This window comes from Gossypium raimondii, chromosome 10 (assembly GCF_025698545.1).
Source record: "Gossypium raimondii isolate GPD5lz chromosome 10, ASM2569854v1, whole genome shotgun sequence".
NCBI classification, from domain to species: Eukaryota; Viridiplantae; Streptophyta; class Magnoliopsida; order Malvales; family Malvaceae; genus Gossypium; species Gossypium raimondii.
In genome coordinates this window covers 36,850,147-36,870,539 of record NC_068574.1, presented here as the reverse complement: position 1 = coordinate 36,870,539, position 20,393 = coordinate 36,850,147, and positions in this window count along the sequence as shown.

The window sequence follows — 20,393 nt, the reverse complement described above, 5'->3', positions numbered from 1 at the left end:
TAAGGCATGATTTCAAAGTTAGGAGTGACATATGTGGTATAAAAATGACATTCTGGGAAGGCATTCACTAGAGACAAGTTGAGAAACATAGAATAACGAGATGGCAAATTGAATTGCCAGATGCAAAATACAAAAATGATTCAGGTAAATGGGTGTTTATCTCACTAATTTCTCATGAACTTACCTCTGTGCTTTATGTTACAAGTTGATTTGGGTCTATGCCAAGAGGGACCATGCCAGGGCTTCGCCAAAGTAATGGCAGGGTGAGCTATTATGTATATAGAGCGTGTTAGTAACATAAATGTAAGTATCATTACTTAATATTTACACTTTAAGATAATGTAATTAAGTTTTAAGGTTCGCCTTGAAGTCTTTGTAATAGGAATTCTTCTACGATAATGGTAATTGTCCAATGTATATTCAATTGAAATTTTGGTTTGGAGATTATTTTAAATTAAGTTGTAATAATTTATGAAACTCAAGTATGAGTATTTAAGTGTAAGTCTGTATTTGTGTTGTAACACCTAAGATCTAGATCCAGCAAATTGGATCGGGTTGTGAGCGTTATAATACATTTTCTTCCATACAATGCTTTAGAGGGTGCCATTTGGGTGCTTGTTTAATAGCTATTGTTGTATACGAACTCTGCTAAAGGTAAATAAAGTTCCATACTTCCTAAAAATTCTAATAGATAGCTTCGCAACATGTCCTCAAGTACTTGTATCACCCTCTCCTACTGACCATCTATTTGTGGATGATAAGAAGTATTAAAGTTAAGTTTTAAACCTAAAGCTTCTTGTATACTTTTCCAGAATCTTGAACTGAATCGAAGATTTCGATCAGAAGAAATGGAAATTGGAACGCCATGGAGTCACACTATCTCTGCAATGTATAATTCTACCAATTTTTAAAAAGTATAATTTATGCGAACTGCTAAGAAGTGTGAACTCTTTACAAGTCGATCCATAATCACCCATATCGCATTTTTATTTGTCGAAGTTAGAGGCAAGCCTAAAACAAAGTCCATAGTGATCGCATGTCTAAGCTCTTTGTCACAGGGTATGTAGAGTCTTCCTCAAAAATAGAATGTCCCTTCTTTATTCAGTGCAAAGTCTCCCTGAACTCCCTTCTCTACTTGGCAAACCCACCTCGCAAGTCTTTATCTACAACTTGCTTCTCCTTTATTAATTTTGAAAGGGTTGGTTTTACTTGCAATTTTGCGAGTAGTCCCCCATCACTTTTCACGCTCAAATGTATGAATAGAGCTCATAGTTCACCCATCGACTTTCTACTTAAGGCATCCACAACCACGTTCACCTTTCCAATGACCAATCCTCAACAGTCGATTAAGGTGTTACACAAAGAGTAGGCTTATACATAGAAAAAATTATCATATTTCCAAAAATAAATCAAAATGAAAAAGGTTACCCTATCACTAGTGTTATAAGTGACCATGAAACTGAATTTCAAAATCTTGGTTTTGGAAATTTTTGCAACTCAAATGAAATTAGCCATAATTTTTCTACTCTTAGAACCCCTCAACAAAATGGAGTTTTTGAGAGGAAAAATAAAACATTAAAAGAAATGGCTAGAACAATGCTTTGTGAAAATAATTTACCAAAAAATATTTAGACGAAAGCCACAAACACATCTTGTTATATTGTTAATAGAGTAATGATTAGACCTATTTTAAAGAAATTTCCATATGAACTTTTGAAAAATAAAAAGCCTAACATTAGCTATTTTCATATTTTTGGATCCAAGTGCTTTGTTTTAAATAATGGCAAAGTAATCTTCGTAAATTTGATGCAAAACGTGATGAAGGAATTTTTCTTGGTTATTTTTTGAATTCTAAATCTTGTCAAGTGTTTAATAAAAGAACTTTAGTAGTAGAAGAGTCTATACATTTTTTTTATGACTCTAACCTTCCTCCTGGAAGGATTCTTGTATTGATGATGATGATGTAGAAATTTTTAATAATAATGTTAAAGTGGATCAATCATCAAGTGAGAAGATACAATAACAAACACAAGATGCTCTAAAGGAGCTTACAATAGAGGAGAGGGAAGTCACTCATCCAAGAGACTTCAACTATGTGAAGGATGTTGCATGTATTTCATGCTTTGAGCCTAAAAATATCAAAGAAGCATTAAATGATGAATATTTGATATTGTCTATGCAAGAAGAGTTAAATCAATTTGAGAGAAGTAAAGTATGGACCATAGTTGAAAGATCTAGTGACAAATCTACTATAGGTACTAAGTGGGTTTTTACCAATAAGCTAGATGAGAAAGAAGCATTGAATGATGAATATTGGAATTGGCTATGTAAGTAGAGTTAAATCAATATGAGAGAAGTAAAGTATGGACTATAGTTGAAAGATCTAGTGAAAAATCTACTGTAGGTACTAAGTGGGTTTTTAGGAATAAGCTAGATGAGAGTGGTAACATAATGAGGAACAACGCTAGGCTAGTTACTCAATGTTACTCTCTAGAGGAAGGAATAAACTATGCTAAAAAATATGCTCCCGTATCTAGAACGAAAGGCATTAGGATGGTTTTAGTTTTTGCATGTTTTAATGATTTGAAGTTATATCGAATGGTTGTACAAAATGCTTTTCTAAATGTTTTTATAAATCAAGAAGTGTATGTTGAACAACCACTCAATTTTGAATATCCAAAATTTTCAAACCATGTTTTAAAACTTTCAAAAGCTTTATATGGTTTGAAATATGCTCTTAGAGCTTGGTATGAAAGATTATTAAATATTCTTTTTAAAAAAGGTTTTAGTAGAGGGATGGTTGACACAACACTTTTATTAAAAGAAAAGATAATGATTTATTAGTAGTTCAAATATATGTTGATGATATTATTTTTGGTTATACTAATGATCTTATTTGTCAAGAATTTTCTAAGCTAATGAAATGTGAATTTGAGATGAGTAAGATGGGAAAGCTAAACTTTTTTTTGGGACTCCAAATCAAGCAAAGGAAGGATGAAATCTTCATCAATCAAGATAAGTACACAAGAGTAATGATCAAAAAGTTTGGAATGAAAAATATCAAACCACAAGCTACACCAATGAGCCCTTCTACAAAGCTTAACAAAGATGAAGAAGGTAAATGTGTATATTTAAAGTTATATAGGTCAATTATTGGTTCTTTTCTTTATCTTACCGCAAGTAGACCTAACATTATGTTAAGTGTATGCTTGTGTGATAGAAATCAATCATGTCCTAAGGAATCACATTTACAAGCCCTTAAGAGAATATTTAGATACCTTAGAGACACTCCTAACAAATGTCTTTGGTATCCTAGAGACTCATCCTTTATCTTGCATGCTTTCTCATATGTGGATTTTGGAGGTTGCAAACTAGATAGGAAGAGTACCTCCAATACTTGTCAATTCCTAGGCAACATGTTCATTTCATGATTTTCAAAGAAACAAAATAGTGTTGCATTGTCCACCATCGAAGCAGAATACATTTCCATCAGTAGTTGTTGTGATCAAGTTTTATTGATGAAACAAAAACTTACGAACAACATAATTGATGTAGATACCATTCCTATCAACAGTGACAATACTAGTGCTATTCGTCTCACTAAAAATCCTATCTAACATTCTAAGACTAAGCATATTGAAATTATACATCATTTCATTAGAGATCATGTCCAAAAAGGTGATGTAGTTTTAGAATTTGTTAACACTTTGAACCAATTAGCTAGAATTTTTTTACAAAACCTTTAGATAAAGGAAGATTTTAGACACTTTGGAGAGATTTAGGTATTACCACCTTACCTTGAATAATGTGTTTATATAGATCCTTGCACTTTAATGTTTTTCAAAAATATTTTATAGATAGAAATTGTTTGAAAAAACATGTACAAATTATTTTAATGGCTCTAATGTGCAATTAGTTAGGGGGAGTTGTATTCGCATGATTAGATTATTTTGACTCATTTAGTCTAGTTTGCAAGTATGTTGAATGCCTTTGATTTTGCTAAAGTAGACTTTATTGAATGATTAATATTCAATTTTGCATGCCTTACAATACTATATGTTTCATATGCATCATACTCAAATTTGACATTTTCAAGCATATGAATTCATTAGAAATTGTTTTAAGTCATTCTAAGTTAGTTTAGAACATTTTAGAACTTAGAATCCAAGTTGGAAATTTTTTGCATTTTAAAAACTCTTTCAACAATTGGTATCGATACCGATACTATTTTATTGATATTTTTTGAAAAATACCAATACTTATTTAAAAAGTATTGATACTCATCGGGTTTTAAAGATTCTTGTAGTGCATTTTCAACAGTTTCAAACCCCCCCAAAATTTTCTTCCCCTTTTCAAAAACCCTCTCAACCTTATTCTTCAAAATCTTAAAAATATTCAATTTTCCTTTTAAACCTTGACACAAAAAAACCTACATTATCATTTTACACAAGGATTCTACAAGTTTGCTTTCAATTTTCATCATTCCAAGCTAGTTCGAGGTAAAAAAAATTATTTTTTTTCAAAATTTGTTGAAATTTTATCAAATTATTGGTTGTAAAATGTATTTTTGGGGTCGATTCGGTCAAAAACTTAAAATGTGTCGTTAAACCCTCTACTTACAAAGTGTTAGATAAAATTTCCCAACAAAAATTTTAAGTGCAAATAAGGTCTTTGTAATATCCGAAAAACTAGGTTAGTACAAATTGGGTTAATGAACCAAGAGTGGTCATGCCTAAATTCTTATTTAAAATGACCTTTGCGCACTTGATAATAAATAAGTAACAAATCTAGTGATTTAGTAGTGGTGGAGCTGCCCTTGAAGACACGAGTTTGAATCCCTTCCCCACATTATTCTCTATTTGGTACAATTTTGCTTCAAACCTTAGTAAATATCACACCAAGTTTTAAAATAAATGATGTAGGAATTATAACAAGTTAGTGAGTTGCCCTAGTGGTTGAGAACCTAATTAATTACGCTTAGGTCCTAGGTTCAACTCCCCACTCTCTCATATTTTTTTGTTTAAATCTTTGGTCAATCCCTTTTTGCCATCGACAATTGTTGCCATATAGAAAAAGATTCTTTCCTCCATTAGCTAGTCAACCTTCCTCCCTTAGGCCCCTTTTTACTCCAAATGTCCAATTCCTTTTCTTCCCCACCTTTCACTCCCTTCCATTTTCCCCCTTCTTGACCTGCTATGGACATCCTCAACCTTAGAGAGAGTCTATTCCATCATTTGTTTCATCCTTCTCCTCTCCTCTTCTCTCTTTTCTCTCATCCTCCTCTTGCACCACTTGAGCGACCACATTCTTTTGACTTTGGCCACCACTCTACCGCCCTTAACCACCGTATTATAACTTTATCATCACCACTTCTCAATCATTCCCCTCTCTCTCATTACTATCACTGTACTACCACCAAACCTCCTCTATCGCCACCGTCGTCGTGCCGCCACATCACAACCACCGTCGCCCACTTTTCTTTTACATTTTTCATTCCCTTTTCATCTAGATTGGTCAAATTAAATTAAGTATTTCTTCTTCTCTCTTCTGTAAGATATTTAATTATCTACATACCCACTTTGGCCATAGTTTTTTTCCTTTTATTTAGCCTCCACTTCTGTGTCTAACAAAAATTTTGGTGAATCACTAATCGTTCCGGTCTAGCCTAATAAAGGAAATGTAATGGCTATTCTTCAACTTTCAAATCTTTCTTCTCTTTTAATGAATAAGAAATGTAGACATACACACTTGAATATTATGTTCTTGAAGATCTAATCTGAATCAATTGGAATTCCTCTAAGATAAGCAAAAATTTTACTGTCTTTTTGAAAAGAGTAAGTTTCTAATTTGTTTTCATAAGAGGTTATTTTGTGTACAACCGATTGTAACAAATGTAACTTTGGTAATATACCATTATTATTTTTTTAGATCATGCAAGATTTGACTTCATCTGCACCATTGAGATCCAATGAGTAGTTTTGGTGTTAAGAGATCCGTAATTCAGGTGTGGATTTTAACTTATAAACGATGTGTATTATGAATAAAATGGTTTAATAAATTTAAGTATAAAAATTATATTATGTTATTAAGATCGTGATACATGGAAACATTTGAGTACACTAAGTATTCAAATAAGGGATTATTAAATTCGATAAAGCGATTGAAATCCAAGTAAGTAATTTTGCGCTATTTAAATCTACTATATTGTGATTTTGTTATGTGATTCACTGATATATGACATACATTGCTTATTATTATCCAACACTCATGATATGTGGATGTAGTGGCCATATTTCGTTTTGCTTGAAAAATACTAAATCATGCCAATGTTTCTGATATTGAGATTTGACTCATATGTAAAGCATGCTCACGTGTTAATACACAAAGAAACCAGATTCGCATGTTAAGCATGCCTATTGAAAAATTCTATTCTGAAAGCCATATCATGTGCATGGGTTTGGGATAAGATTGTATGGAGGAAGATATTAACAGTTTAATAATTTGTAAATTCTGGTGTTTAAACCATATTATCTGCCAGTATATCTCCAATTCTGGTGGATTGTCCACAGTTATTTGTATCTGCCAACTTGACTTCAATATCTGGTGGATTGTCCACCATTTGGGTTGCTTATATGTAGTTTTGCTTTTTTCAGAAATGTATGTTTTAAATTACAGTTTGTTGTATGGGTTAAGACTCACACTGAGCTTTATAGCTCACCTTTTTTTAGTTTTCTGCCTTTTCAGATAAACCTGAGGTTAGGACTTCGATACAACTATCGGAGGACTTTCTCAGAAGTTTTCATAATTAAATATTTTAAATTAATTTTAATATTTATTTTGGGATTGTAATAAATTTGTTTATGGACTGTAGCATGGGACATTAGTTTGGGGATTTTAATCTGATTTGCATGACTTGATTGTATGACATCAAGCTTTAAAACTGCATAATATGGTATTTGATAAGATTTCGCATGAAACTCAATTTTTAAATAGAATCTGTTAATAACATATTTTTCCACTACATTTCTGAAAAATGAGTCTTTAATAAAATTAGACTTAGTTTTTAAAATTATTAATGTTTACAAATTTTATTTCAAAAGACATTTGATTTCTAAAGTGAATATGTTTTTCGAAATAATGACAAATAACCAAGTTCTTTAGTTTTGAATAAAAGAAAATTGATTTAGAAGTATGATTGAAAATATGAAATAGTTTTGAATATATGATTGAATTTTTGCAAATGAAATATTATCTAGTTCGATTCCTAAAATTTACAGGATATTAGAAATTTCGATAAACATTTTATTTAACTTGTTTTGATTTGATAAGCCAATAATTTTCAAAATATGTTCAAAACTATAGAAGTTTATTTAGGCCATTTTTGTGGACAAATGGTTTTGAAATGTGATTGAAAATAAAGATGAACATTCAATTTCACTTGTTTTGAACGAATTATGCAAATGGTTTAAAAAGTATGTTTGAAAAATAATGAATGTTTTTCTAGGCCATTTCGGTGGTCAATGTAGCATTTTGAATTCTACCATAACGATTGGGTCGAGTTTGGAATGATACATTTAGTGATATCAGAGCTTGGTTCAAAACTCGGACTGTGGATTTTTGTTTTGAGTCTGCATGCATATTTGAAAGGGGTATTTTGGGAACCATGCCACAAGAAAATTTTTATAAGATTTTCAAAAAGCGAAATTCTAGAATTCCAATGCTATTTCTAAGTTAGTATTGTTACTGTTTAATTGTAGGTAAACATTAAAATTATACTATAGACTAGAACTGTAAACTTTAGACTGTAAACACTTAGAAAATAATTAAACGATTTTATTTCTAAACTGTAGATTAACATAAAAGTTTAGACTCAAGAAAGCGATATGAAAACCCGAGGTATGCAAACTTGTGGTATGTGATTTTATGGAACACAATGTCGAGTAACTCAAGATTAGTCGTTTGTTTTTCAAAGGCTCGTGCCTGACCCTGAGTCAAATGTCATCATGAATGCGTCTACGATTAAAGGCAAAAACTAAAAGACTAAGGATGATGTAGTGTCCCAAGCAATGTTGGGGATTTTTTGAAAGAGTTTTCGAAACCTTGGTTGATAGGACCAAAATAGTGGAATAGAATAAACGCTCATAGGGTGAAAAGAATATAAAGACTAAGGTGCTAAATAAGTGGGGTTCTAGTCCTACTAGATCGAATTCGTGACATTTTAAGCTGGCCAATAAGGACAAACCACAATAGAATATTGTAAAAGCTAATACTAGAGGTTCTATTCGTTCAACAAGAATTTTGGTTTGTGAGTATTGTAGTAAACGTCATTTTGGCAAGTGTTGGAAAACGTCAAGTGCATGTTTCAAATGTGGGTTCGATAAGCACCGTGTTAAAGATTGTTCATGTCAGTTTCTTATTTAAAATGCAAGCTTCGACTCAAAAATGCAATCAGAGACTGGTTTATGCTACTAGGCATTGAAAGGATCAAGATGCATTCGGCGCCAATGAAGGTACTCTTACGATCCATCCTAATTGTACCTTCCATTGATTGAGAATTAGTTTTACCTAATTGTTTGTTGTTAATAGTGTATTTTTGACTCTAAGAATTTAGGGTTGAAGAAATCATTAATGATATTTCTATAGATAGTTCCATGAGACAATCCGTGATAGTAAATAGGACGTTCATTGGAGATTTAAAGTGAAGTACTGGAACTGCATTAGAATCAAAGTTGTGCAGCTAAAGCATGGTGGTCGGTTTGAAAAGAAGAGTTATGAAATTTTTGGAAAAGTGTATTGGCGTGACAACAGGAATTTCGAGAACGAAATTCTTTTTTAGGATGGGAGAGTTGTAACATCCCAAAAACCGAGTTAGTAGAAATTGGGTTAATGAACCGAGAATGGTCACGCCCAATTTTTTTTAAGATGACCTTTGTGCACTTGACTATAAATAAGTAACAAATCTAGTGATTTAGTAGTGGTGGAGTTGTCCTTGAAAACATGAGTTCGAATTCGTTCCCTCACATTATTTTCTATTCGGAATTATAACAAGCAAGTGTGTTGGCCTAATGGTTGAGAACCTAATTAATTACCCCCTAGGTCCTATGTTCAACTCCCCACTCTCTCATAATTTTTGTTTAATTTTTATGGCATAAAAATCTTTGGTCAACCCCCTTTTTCTGTCCACTATTGTTGTCATAAAGGAAAAGATTCTTTTTCTCTGTTAGCTAGTCAACCTTCCTCTCTTAGCCTCTTTTTTAATCCACATGTTCCCCTTACTTCCTGTTCTTCCCCACCTTTCACTCCCTTCAATTTTTCCCCCGGTTGACTTGCTATAGACGTCCTCCAGCTTAGAGACAGTCTATTCTCTCATTTGTTTCATCCTTCTCCTCTCTTTTCTCTCCTCCTCCTTTTGCAACACTTTGAGCCACTATGTTCTTTTAACTTCGGCCACCACTCCACCACCCTTAACCATTTTATTATAACTTTATCGCTGCCACTTTTTAATCATTACCCTTTCCCTTCTTATCATCATTAAACCTCATCCACCGCTATCGTCGTCGTGTCGCCGCATCTCCCCCACTGTCACCCTCTTTTTTTCTCCATTTTCATCTGGATTGGTCAAAATTGAATTAAGTTTTTCTTCATCTCTCTTCTATAAGATATTTAACTATCTACAGACCCACTTTGCCCATATTATGTTTTCTTTTTTTTACCTCCGCTACTCTATCTAACAAAAAATCTGATGAATCACTGATCGCTCTGATTTAGCCCGATATAGTGAAGGTAATGGTTATTCTTCATGAATAAAAAATGTAGAATTACACACTTGAATATTATGTTCTTGAAGGTCTATCCGAATAAATTGGATTTCCTTTAAAATAAGCAAAATTTTGGATTGTCTTTTAAAAATCGGTAAGTTTCTAATTTGGTTTCATAAGAGGTTATTTTGTGTATAACTGATTCTAACAAATGTAACTTTGGCAATGTACCATTACTATTTTTTTAGATCACATAAGATCTAACTTGATCTACATCATTGAGAGATAATGTGATGCGATACGGCCTAGGTTAATCGAGCCGTTTCACAAAGTTTGCCAGATCGTCGACGAGGAGAAGTTCTAGCAGCCAAAAAGGTGTAAATTTGTTTTAAAATTTGTGGAAGGTTTAGAAAGATGTAGGTTTAGTTTAATAAAGGAATCAAAGGATAGTTAATTTGGGATAATTTGTGGGAATGGAAAAATGGACTTAACTCCAGAAATGATTCAACACTAAAGAGTGTCACCCCGGTTTCTATTTGGTTAAGGTGGATTTGCGAAATTGTAGAAGGGTTGAACGCCACACCAAAATAAGGTGATAAGTTCAAGAAGAGAACTATAGATGCCACTAGCGCGCTAGATAAGTCAGATCGAAACTCGTACGAATTTAGAGAGGAGAAAACTCACTCTTTGAACAAAGTTCATTCAATAATCTGGCAAAAAAAAGTCCTTTTACAATGAAAATGAACAACTATTTATAGTGTTCAGCTAGGTAGCAAACGGCCAAAACAAAGACTTAATGTCTAAGTAATTAATTAAACTAGAAAATGCTAGAAAATTCTGAAAAAAAAACTAAATTGCTGGAGCTAAATTCAGCTGAATTTGAAGCTCAAGGGACAGTTTCTAGAAGAGCAAATGCACTTGGAGAAAGGGCAGCAGCTAGGTTCAGCCAATTGAGCTTAAATGAGCTCATTAAAATGTAATTCTTGGCTGAAAAGTGATACGATCTCGGTTTAGTAGTTGAATCCGAGTCGTTTAGTTCCCGATCGTAAACGAAGAAGTACGTTTGAATAAATCGATTCAAGAGAAAGTAAAGAGAAATTGGGTTCAAAGAAAGCAAGTCGGATGAACAAAGTTGGTATGGTTTTTGGTTTAGATGAGAAAGAATTGGTTTGAATTTGGTCAAGTTCGGTTTTGGGTTTGTTACGAAATGGTAATGTGATTTGGTTCAAAATGGTAATACGATTTGGTACGAAATGTTAATGGTTCAAGAAGGTCAAGAGTGAACCAACACTAAAGAAGAGTGTTGACCCGAAACTTATAGGACCTAAATGAATTGGAAATGGTTGAAAAGGACCTTGACCCGATACTTAGGAAAGTATGAACCAAAGGTATCAAAGGTGAACGCTACACTTGGGTTTAAGGAGTGATAAGTTCGGAAAAGACTCGGAAAGACGCCACTAAAAGCTTAGATAAGTCTTACGGGTCTCGAACGAAATTTGAGAGAAAATGCCTCACAAATTTGGCAGCAATTCGCTAAAATGCTGTTTATAAACCTAAAATGCTGCACATTAAATTCGGCAGCCTTAGGACATAATTAAAACAAGTAATAAAGTTAACATATTAAAAACAAGCTTAAAAACATATTTATAAGTTTGTATAAATTAAGACAAATTAATAACATATAATTATAACTCAATTAACATGCATAATTAAATTTGTCCGATTTTAAACCAAATAAAATGAATATTAATTGAGCTGTAATAATCTAATTAAATGACTCAAATAATTTATTTCACTACTATAATAAGGTCTTAATGAAATTGAGCTAGTTCGAGCTCATTGAGCTTGAAAGGAGCTGAAAACGAGCTAAATGAAGCTCCACAAAATAAGATTGAGCTACGTCCGACTTGCAAACACAACGAGCCTCGCTTGTAGGTCAAGCAATGGTCGTTCCCAAGGGCGGTAGTATCATCCCTCCTCTTTAGAGCGATTTGTCCCCAAATCGGGCCACTTGCTCATGAAAAACTTCTATTAACAAAGCCCCTTGGTTGTTGAATTTGACAAACTTATGCCAAGAACTTTGAAATTCATGCATAGAATAAAAATAGCACCTGGTTAGTTACTTGCCCTCCTCTTTAGGGCAATGCCGCTTCAGGTGTCACCTACACAATAAAGAGAATTATGAATGACACAATGAACTAAAAACTTGCAAACTCTTTCCAAAATTTCAATCATAATTGGAACAAATAGGCTATTGTCGAATTCAAGAATATAGATAAGCCTTACCTTTCCACATTGATTTTCCAAATTCATCAAGGAACTAGACATGGGAAATAATTCTACGAATATGGACAGTTCATTCAAATAAACACATATCCCACAACACACTCTATCAAATGGATTCGAAGACTCATGAATCAAACAATTAAATCAATTTGTCAAATCTTCACCATGGAAAATCCCATCTAATGGACGAATGGATTTTAACGAATAACCACAAATCAACAAAAAGTCTTTTAAACAAATATGTGAAAAAAATATTAATCGGCCAAAAGAAACAAGATCACTTAGTCGAATCAAGTTTTGCAAATTTAAACTTAGTAGTGGCCAATAATCTTCCACTTCTTCATCAAACTTGTCATATTCACGAATGTCATCACCTTTTGAACAAGATAGAGATGTTTTTAGTTCTTCAGAAACCAAACCTTGTCTATCCTTGAGATTATGGATTTGAGGATCGGTTTTACCGTATTCTCGCAATATGAACCTTCTCTCCTCAGGAATATAATGTAATCGTAATTCCTTGCTTGGTTTAACCTGAAAATATGAAGAGACATGAAGACAATGATTAATCAAAACATTTTTCTTTCTCTCACTCAAATTTTTTTCACTTTCTTTTTCTTTGATCTTGTTTTTCTCACAATCTCGATTCTTTTCTTTTGAATCATTTATCTTTTCTTTCTCACTCTCTCGCAATTTCTTTTTTTGTTCTTTCAAATCCTCCAAGGATTGCTTTATGCGTTGTTGATCGTCCATCACTTGTTGTGGAGACAATGGGGCCAAAGTGACGTTTTGCCTTTGTGCTTGAGCAGTATTGGTTAGAAAACCCATCGTGCTTGACTCGCCGATCAAGCTGCCACGGCCTCCCAAGCAGTAAGTGGCCCGCATGCATAGGTACAACGTCGCACAAAATCTCGTCTTGGTATTTTCCAATTGAAAAGGGAATCATTGCTTGTTTGGTTACCTTAAGTTCGACTCCTTCTTTGAGCCATTGTAACTTGTAAGGACTCGGGTGCTTGAGGGTCGGAATAGACAACTTCTCGATCATAAGTGTGCTTGCAACATTTGTGCAACTCCCGCCATCGATTACAACGCTACAAACCTTTCCATGAACATAACATCGGGTATGAAACAAATTCTCGCGTTGCGGTTCACCTATAGAGCTTTGCGCACTAAGACTTCTTTTTACAACGAGCATTTCGCCTTCAACAAAAGAAACTCTACTTCTTCTTCATTTTCGGATGGATGTTGAACTTGTTCTTCGTTTTTGTCTACTTCATCCTCCGATTCAATCTCACCATTGGGAAGCATGATCATTCTGTTACGATTTGGGCATTGGCTTGCGATGTGCCCTCTCCCTTGGCATTTAAAACACTTAATATCACGTGTTCGGGATTGAGTATTTTCAATGGCCTTACCTTTGCTAGATTCGGCCATAGACTTGTTGGACTTCATGGGCACCGTAGTTTCTTTTGATTGATTCGTTGAAACATTCTTACTTGTCCCTTGGTTCCATTTGGATGCATTCGAAGAGGAATAACCTCGTACGGCTCCTTTCATCTTGAGTTGCTTTTCGACTTTGATCGCCATGTGAACCATATCGACGATCTCCAAGTAGTGTTGCAACTCAACTATGTTGGCTATTTCACGGTTAAGTTCGGCTAAGAAACGAGCCATAGTTGCCTCTCGATCTTCCTCCACATCCGCTCGAATCATGGCAACTTCCATCTCCTTGAAGTAATCCTCCACGCTTCTCGTCCCTTGTGTAAGATTTTGAAGTTTTGGTACAACTCCGGTGGTAGTAAAGGGATAAAACGTCGTCGCATTACAGCCTTCATCTCGGACCATGTTTGGATAGGACGCTCGCCATTTCGCCTTCGGCTAGTTGTAAGTTGGTCCCACCACACCATTGCGTAGTCCGAAAATTCGATAGCAGCCAACTTAACTTTCTTGGTCTCAGAATAGTTATGGCATTCAAATATAAGCTCGATCTTTTTCTCCCACTCGAGATAAGCTTCAGGATCCGATCGGCCTTGGAATGAAGGGATTGACAACTTAATGCTTTTCAAGTCATCATCGAACCTCTCTCGATTTCGTTGTCCTCGATTGCGTATGCCTCTTCGTTGGACATTCGCATTGAACCCTCGATCACTTTCGTGTTCATTCGACTCGGAAGATTCATCATCGACATCAGATTGCCGTCCTCGATTTCTCGAAGGGCTTAAGAGAGTTCTCCTTCGTTGGGCTCTTGCTTCCACACGATCAAGTCTATCTTGAATCGGTTCTAACTTTTGATCGAACAATCGTTCCACCTCGCGTAGCAATGCTTGCAAATTCAAGTCCGGCACATTCCGAACAGGTTGCCTTTCCGCCATGTTTATTGTAGGGCTTCTTGATATATGAAATTATAACCTCACAACAAAAACTCACAAGTCACTCAAAAAGAAAATAATTCGGCACTCCACTCGTGTTTACACTCTTTAATGGCTTTTTCTATTCTCTAATATTCTCACAACACTCGTGCCTTTTTCCACTCAATTTCCTCTCGTGATTTCGTAAGCGACTCGTCGTGACCTTATCGTAGTTCAATGGGTCGGCTTCAAATGGCTTTACAAGGATTTGATGTTAGGTTACGGGTAGGCTAAAAGAAACAAGAAAGGCTTTAGGCTAAGTGTGGCTTAGAAGATGAATAGAAGAGAATGGCAAACTTACAAACTCGAAACACTTTTTTTATATATCGAAATTTTTTTTTAGTAGCGTGAAATTTCACTAAGAGGGATATAAAAGAGTGTAGAATGTGATTTTGGAAAAATTTCTATTGAAGTGTCTCCAGACTCTTTTTTTTACGGATCTTTCACGTTCTTTTCGTCCGCACCTAGACCGTATGCAAATTTTTTTCTTTTCAATTTTTTGATTTTTTTTTCGATTTTGAATTTTTTTTTCGAACTCTCTTTTTTTACGTACCTATTTCAAATTGACTTCGAGTGCTCGTACTTCTCGTTTTTACCAGCTCTGATACCAAATGATACGATCTCGATTTAGTAGTTGAATCCGAGTCGTTTAGTTCCCGATCGTAAACGAAGAAGTACGTCTGAATAAATCGATTCAAGAGAAAGTAAAGAGAAATTGGGTTCAAAGAAAGCAAGTCGGATGAACAAAGTTGGTATGGTTTTTGGTTTAGATGAGAAAGAATTGGTTTGAATTTGGTCGAGTTCGGTTTTGGGTTTGTTACGAAATGGTAATGTGATTTGGTTCAAAATGGTAATACGATTTGGTACGAAATGTTAATGGTTCAAGAAGGTCAAGAGTGAACCAACACTAAAGAAGAGTGTTGACCCGAAACTTATAGGACCTAAATGAATTGGAAATGGTTGAAAAGGACCTTGACCCGATACTTAGGAAAGTATGAACCAAAGGTATCAAAGGTGAACGCCACACTCGGGTTTTAGGAGTGATAAGTTCGGAAAAGACTCAGAAAGACGCCACTAAAAGCTTAGATAAGTCTTACGGGTCTCGAACGAAATTTGAGAGAAAATGCCTCACAAATTTGGCGACAATTAAGCTAATTAAAATGTCAAAAGTCCCTTACAAAGTGAAAATTCAGCTATTTATAATAATCCACTAGGCTAGCCGAATGGTCACTTAAATTCCTTAAAAATTAAGCAAATGAATTACTTAAATGGGCTAGCTAGATTCGGCTGAACTTGGAGCTCCAATGGTCACCTTCTAGGAGGACAATTGAACTTGGAGCTTGAGGGAGTAAATGGCAGCAACTACATTCGGTTGATGTGCTTAAAGGAGCTCATTTAATTGGCAACTATTACTGAAAAATTACCAGCAATTAAGAAGATGTTGAGTAGTCACTTTGAGTGTGAAAACCAAGTTTTGAAGAGTCTTTGAATGTGAACACCTTGATCCGAACAGCCATGATGTATTCAACGATGTGTAAGCAATAAATTCGGTGAATGGTCACTTAAGAGACTTCAAACAAGACCAACTTCATTCTCCCATTCATGCATGTGCCGTCCCTTCATGTACCCTCTTTTAATACCTTTCATGCTCCAAAAACGTTCATGGATGATGTACTGCAGCAACATTCATCAAATAATTCAAATTCATGTTTAGACACATTAAATTAACACTAAAATGCTGCACATTAAATTCGGCAAACCTTAGGACATAATTAAAACAAGTAATAAAGTTAACATATTAAAAACAAGCTTAAAAACATATTTATAAGTCTGTATAAATTAAGAAAAATTAATAACATATAATTATAACTCAATTAACATGCATAATTAAATTTGTCCAGATTTTAAACCAAATAAAATGAATATTAATTGAGTGTAATAATCTAATTAAATGACTCAAATAATTTATTTCACTACTATAATAAGGTCTTAATGAAATTGAGCTAGTTCGAGCTCATTGAGCTTGAAAGGAGCTGAAAACGAGCTAAATGAAGCTCCACAAAATAAGATTGAGCTACGTCCAGCTTGCAAACACAACGAGCCTCGCTTGTAGGCTGAAGCAATGGCCGTTCCCAAGGGCGGGTCGTATCAAAAAGATACCAGCATTAAAGGAGGACGTGAACAACCTTGAAGGTCTGAAAAAGGAGTTGGAAAAAGTCCTTGGAAGTGTGAACAATGATCAGCCAAATGGTCCTTGGTGTTAACTCCAAATGTGAACGCATAGGTGTTGTTTTGGGGAGTGCATCGACCAGCTTTTTGGAGAATGAAATTAGCTGCTCTTCTTGGCTGAATAAATACCTTGAATTATCACAAAATGAGCCATACCCTTGAATCCAGCCATCCATGTATACTCCCATACGTTGTATTGAACTATGCATGCACTTGGACTTTAATGCTCCTTCATGCATTCAGCCATCCTACAAGAAAAAAAACATGAACTAAATTAAGTTCAAATGTATGTTCGGCTGAACTAATTGGCATTAAGAAAAATTAAACTCTAATTTATCATACTAACTAAATTAAGACAAATTAATTATAGTCCAGCCACCTAATTAAATTCGGCTAACACAACATAATTAAAACATGTAATAAGCTGACAAGTAATTAAGAGCTGTAACTAAATTAACTAATTAAATTAAATATTTAATTTATTCCAGCAATTAAAATTAGTTGAGCTAAAGAGCTAATAACGAGCTCAATGAGCTGAATTGAGCTCGAATGAGCTGACTTGAGCTCAAGTGAGCTGAACCAAGGACGTTTCCGGGGTGTGGCCGTATCATCCCCCTCTTCTTCGAAGCAACTTGTCCTCAAGTCAAGCTGTTGGTTCACCCGATCAGAACTCCTCTTACTCGACTTTCATCGATCGAACAGGATGAATGGCAATTGAGTCCACTGAAAAGAATACCCTTGAGTTTAGCAAAAAATAGTGCAAACAAATTTGCAATCTGAGCATAATAAGACAAATGTAATGCATACGAGTGGAAAGATTTAGATTACCATGTAAATCTTTTTCATTACCTGTATACGAACTCGCCTCGATGATGATTTGAGTCGTAGAAATTGCCCGATCGTCAAATTAAGTATTTCTCATTTTTAATTCAATAAATTGGCTAAGTTATAAAAATAGATATTTAGGTAGCGGATAAAACAAAGTAAATATGATGGATGGATGGTATAGTGAACTCAAAACAAGAATGAACCCGTAACAAAGGTTAAGGACCGGATTCTTAAATGTTTTAAGGTGATTGGTGAAAAGATGGATAGAACCGAGACCCGCTATCTATAGAGAAAGAAACCAACGGTATAGGTGAACGCCACACTCGAATTTGATAAGTTCAGGAACGGAGATTGGATGACGCCACTAGCAATGCTAGATAAGTCAGATCGAATCACCAAGAACAATGAGAGTTGAATAAAACTCACAAAGTTTATAATTCATAAATAACAAAGTTCAGTAAGCTAACCTTGCAAATGACCTATTACAAACTATTTATAGATACAAAGAATGACCATTTAAATTCGACATCTTTGTGTTCACTCAACTATTAAAAAAAATGTTCATATTTCAAACATTAAATCTCTATTCATGGATAGTGTAAGTTCATGCACGATTGAATAATCATGTTTCTTCCCAAAATCGTTCATGCATGCTTAACCAATAAGAAAGCTTATTTGTTCCATGAATGTGCATCTTTAATCATATCCATCCCCCCTTGGCCGAATGCTAGGTTCATGGGACATGCATCTCTCTTAATTGAGGCTTTAATGATGGGCTGGTTCATGAAATGCAGCATGTACCTTGTAAATTCGTTCTCCCCTTTGTGCATGCACATTATTCATTCAATGTGCTGAATTTATGTGTCAATTCCTCCCTTGGACGTTCTTGAAGGTGAAGGTGCCATGCATATCCCTTAATTGAATCTTAATGGTGTCTTGAGCATATAAATGGGCAACAGGCATTAAACTGATTCAGCCCTTACATTCGATGCATATATGTGCTGGTACATTGGCTGAATAAATGAGCTAATTATTCATGAACTTGAAGCATGTATCTTGGAGATTCAAGGCATGACATTAAAACCCGTACAATGACCTTTGGAGTGCATGAATGGACAAATTTGTTCCTCTTGATTAATTCATGTATGAGCAGAAACGAACAGCCACATTCTTCATCTTTAAGGAATGCACATGACATAAATTTTTGCTTCCATGTGATCGGTCACAATGCACCTTCATTGAAGAATCTTCATTGCCGTCCATGCATGTACTTGAAAGCAAATTAATTCAGCAACTTAAATCATGTTAGGACATATTTAAATCAGCAGCAACAAGACACATTAAAATGATGTAATGAGCTAAGACACATTAATGATATGTACTAACTAGGACATATTAAAAAACATGCATTAAAATAAAACATATTTAACATATAATTAAAAATGTCCAGATTTGACAAATTAAAGACTTAATAATTATTCGAGCTGAATTAACTAATTGCATTTATTTAATTCCAACAACTAAAACTAATAAATTGAAATAAACTCAAAACAAACAAATGAGCTTATTGATCTGAAAATGAGCTGAATTGAGCTCAACAAGCTGAGCTTAAGCTTCATTTTGCACTTGGGGCCCTCGTGTTTAGGCCAATCTCAGTGTTGTCGATTTGAGTCATAACATGATGCGACCGAGATCGTATCATACCCTCCCTCTTGAAGACGATTTGTCCTCAAATTGTGCCATTTGCTAGCGAAAAATCCTCCCTCTTTAAATGGACACCACTTCAAATTGTCACCTAAACAAAATTGAAACAAGTTAGTGACATTATAAATGATGGAAACAAAGTAACTTTTCAGTGTCTCATTCAAAAATGGAATGCATAAATCAATGTCAGAGTACAAGTCATAAACGGGTCTTACCTTGTCAATTTGAAACAAAGAATTCATCGATGGCAATAAGTTAGACTCCCAAACATTCAATAGTTAAAATCAGAAACAGAATTCCATTGCTCAAATCCTTTGTTCAAAAACATAATACAATAATCTCCGTAAACCAAGAATTGATTTTGACGTTGGAAACCAGATGAATTCACATGTGTTGTTTTCAAGAAAAAGGATAAAACATGGAACAAAGGATGAGAAGAACATTCCAAGACACTAATTAAATCAAAATCAGCAAATCGACTCAACTTATAGCAATTATGCAAAGCAGTATAAAGAATTTTGTTAAGATCAACAACATGAACTCATTTATCAATAGAAGTCAACAAGTTCCAATCTGATTGAATTTCAAAAGTTACCTTACATTGCTTACCTTGAGAAATTTGAAAAGTTCTCACACCATCAAACTTACCTTTTTCAATCAATTGAAATCGTTGTTCGTTGGGTAGGTAATGGAGCTGGAATTTGTCTTTAGGTGGGATATTACAAACCTGGAGTGAAAGGAAATTAGAAGGCAAACTCAAACGGGGGTGAGCAAAAATATTCCTCACTTTTTCTTGATTACGCTCATCACTCGTTTCTTTTGAAAACTCTCTTTCTTTTTTCACTCGATTTCTTTTCAAATTCGTTACTCGTTTCATTCACATCTCCTTTTGTTTCTCTCTTACTTTCCTCTTTTTCTTCTTCATTTTCTTTTTCTTTTCTTTCAATTTCTCTTTCATTCTCTTTTTCTTTTTCTTTTTCTTTTCTTTTAATTTCTTTTTCAATGTTCTTTTCTCGCTCACATTCTCTTACTTTCTCTCGTTTTTCTTTTACCTCACATATTTTAACAATTGAATTTTTCAATTTGATTTGGTCTTCATGGACTTGTTCCGGAGTGAGCGGCACTAGCGTGACCTTCCTTCCTTGATGCTTGAAGGAATACCTATTGGTACGACCATCATGAG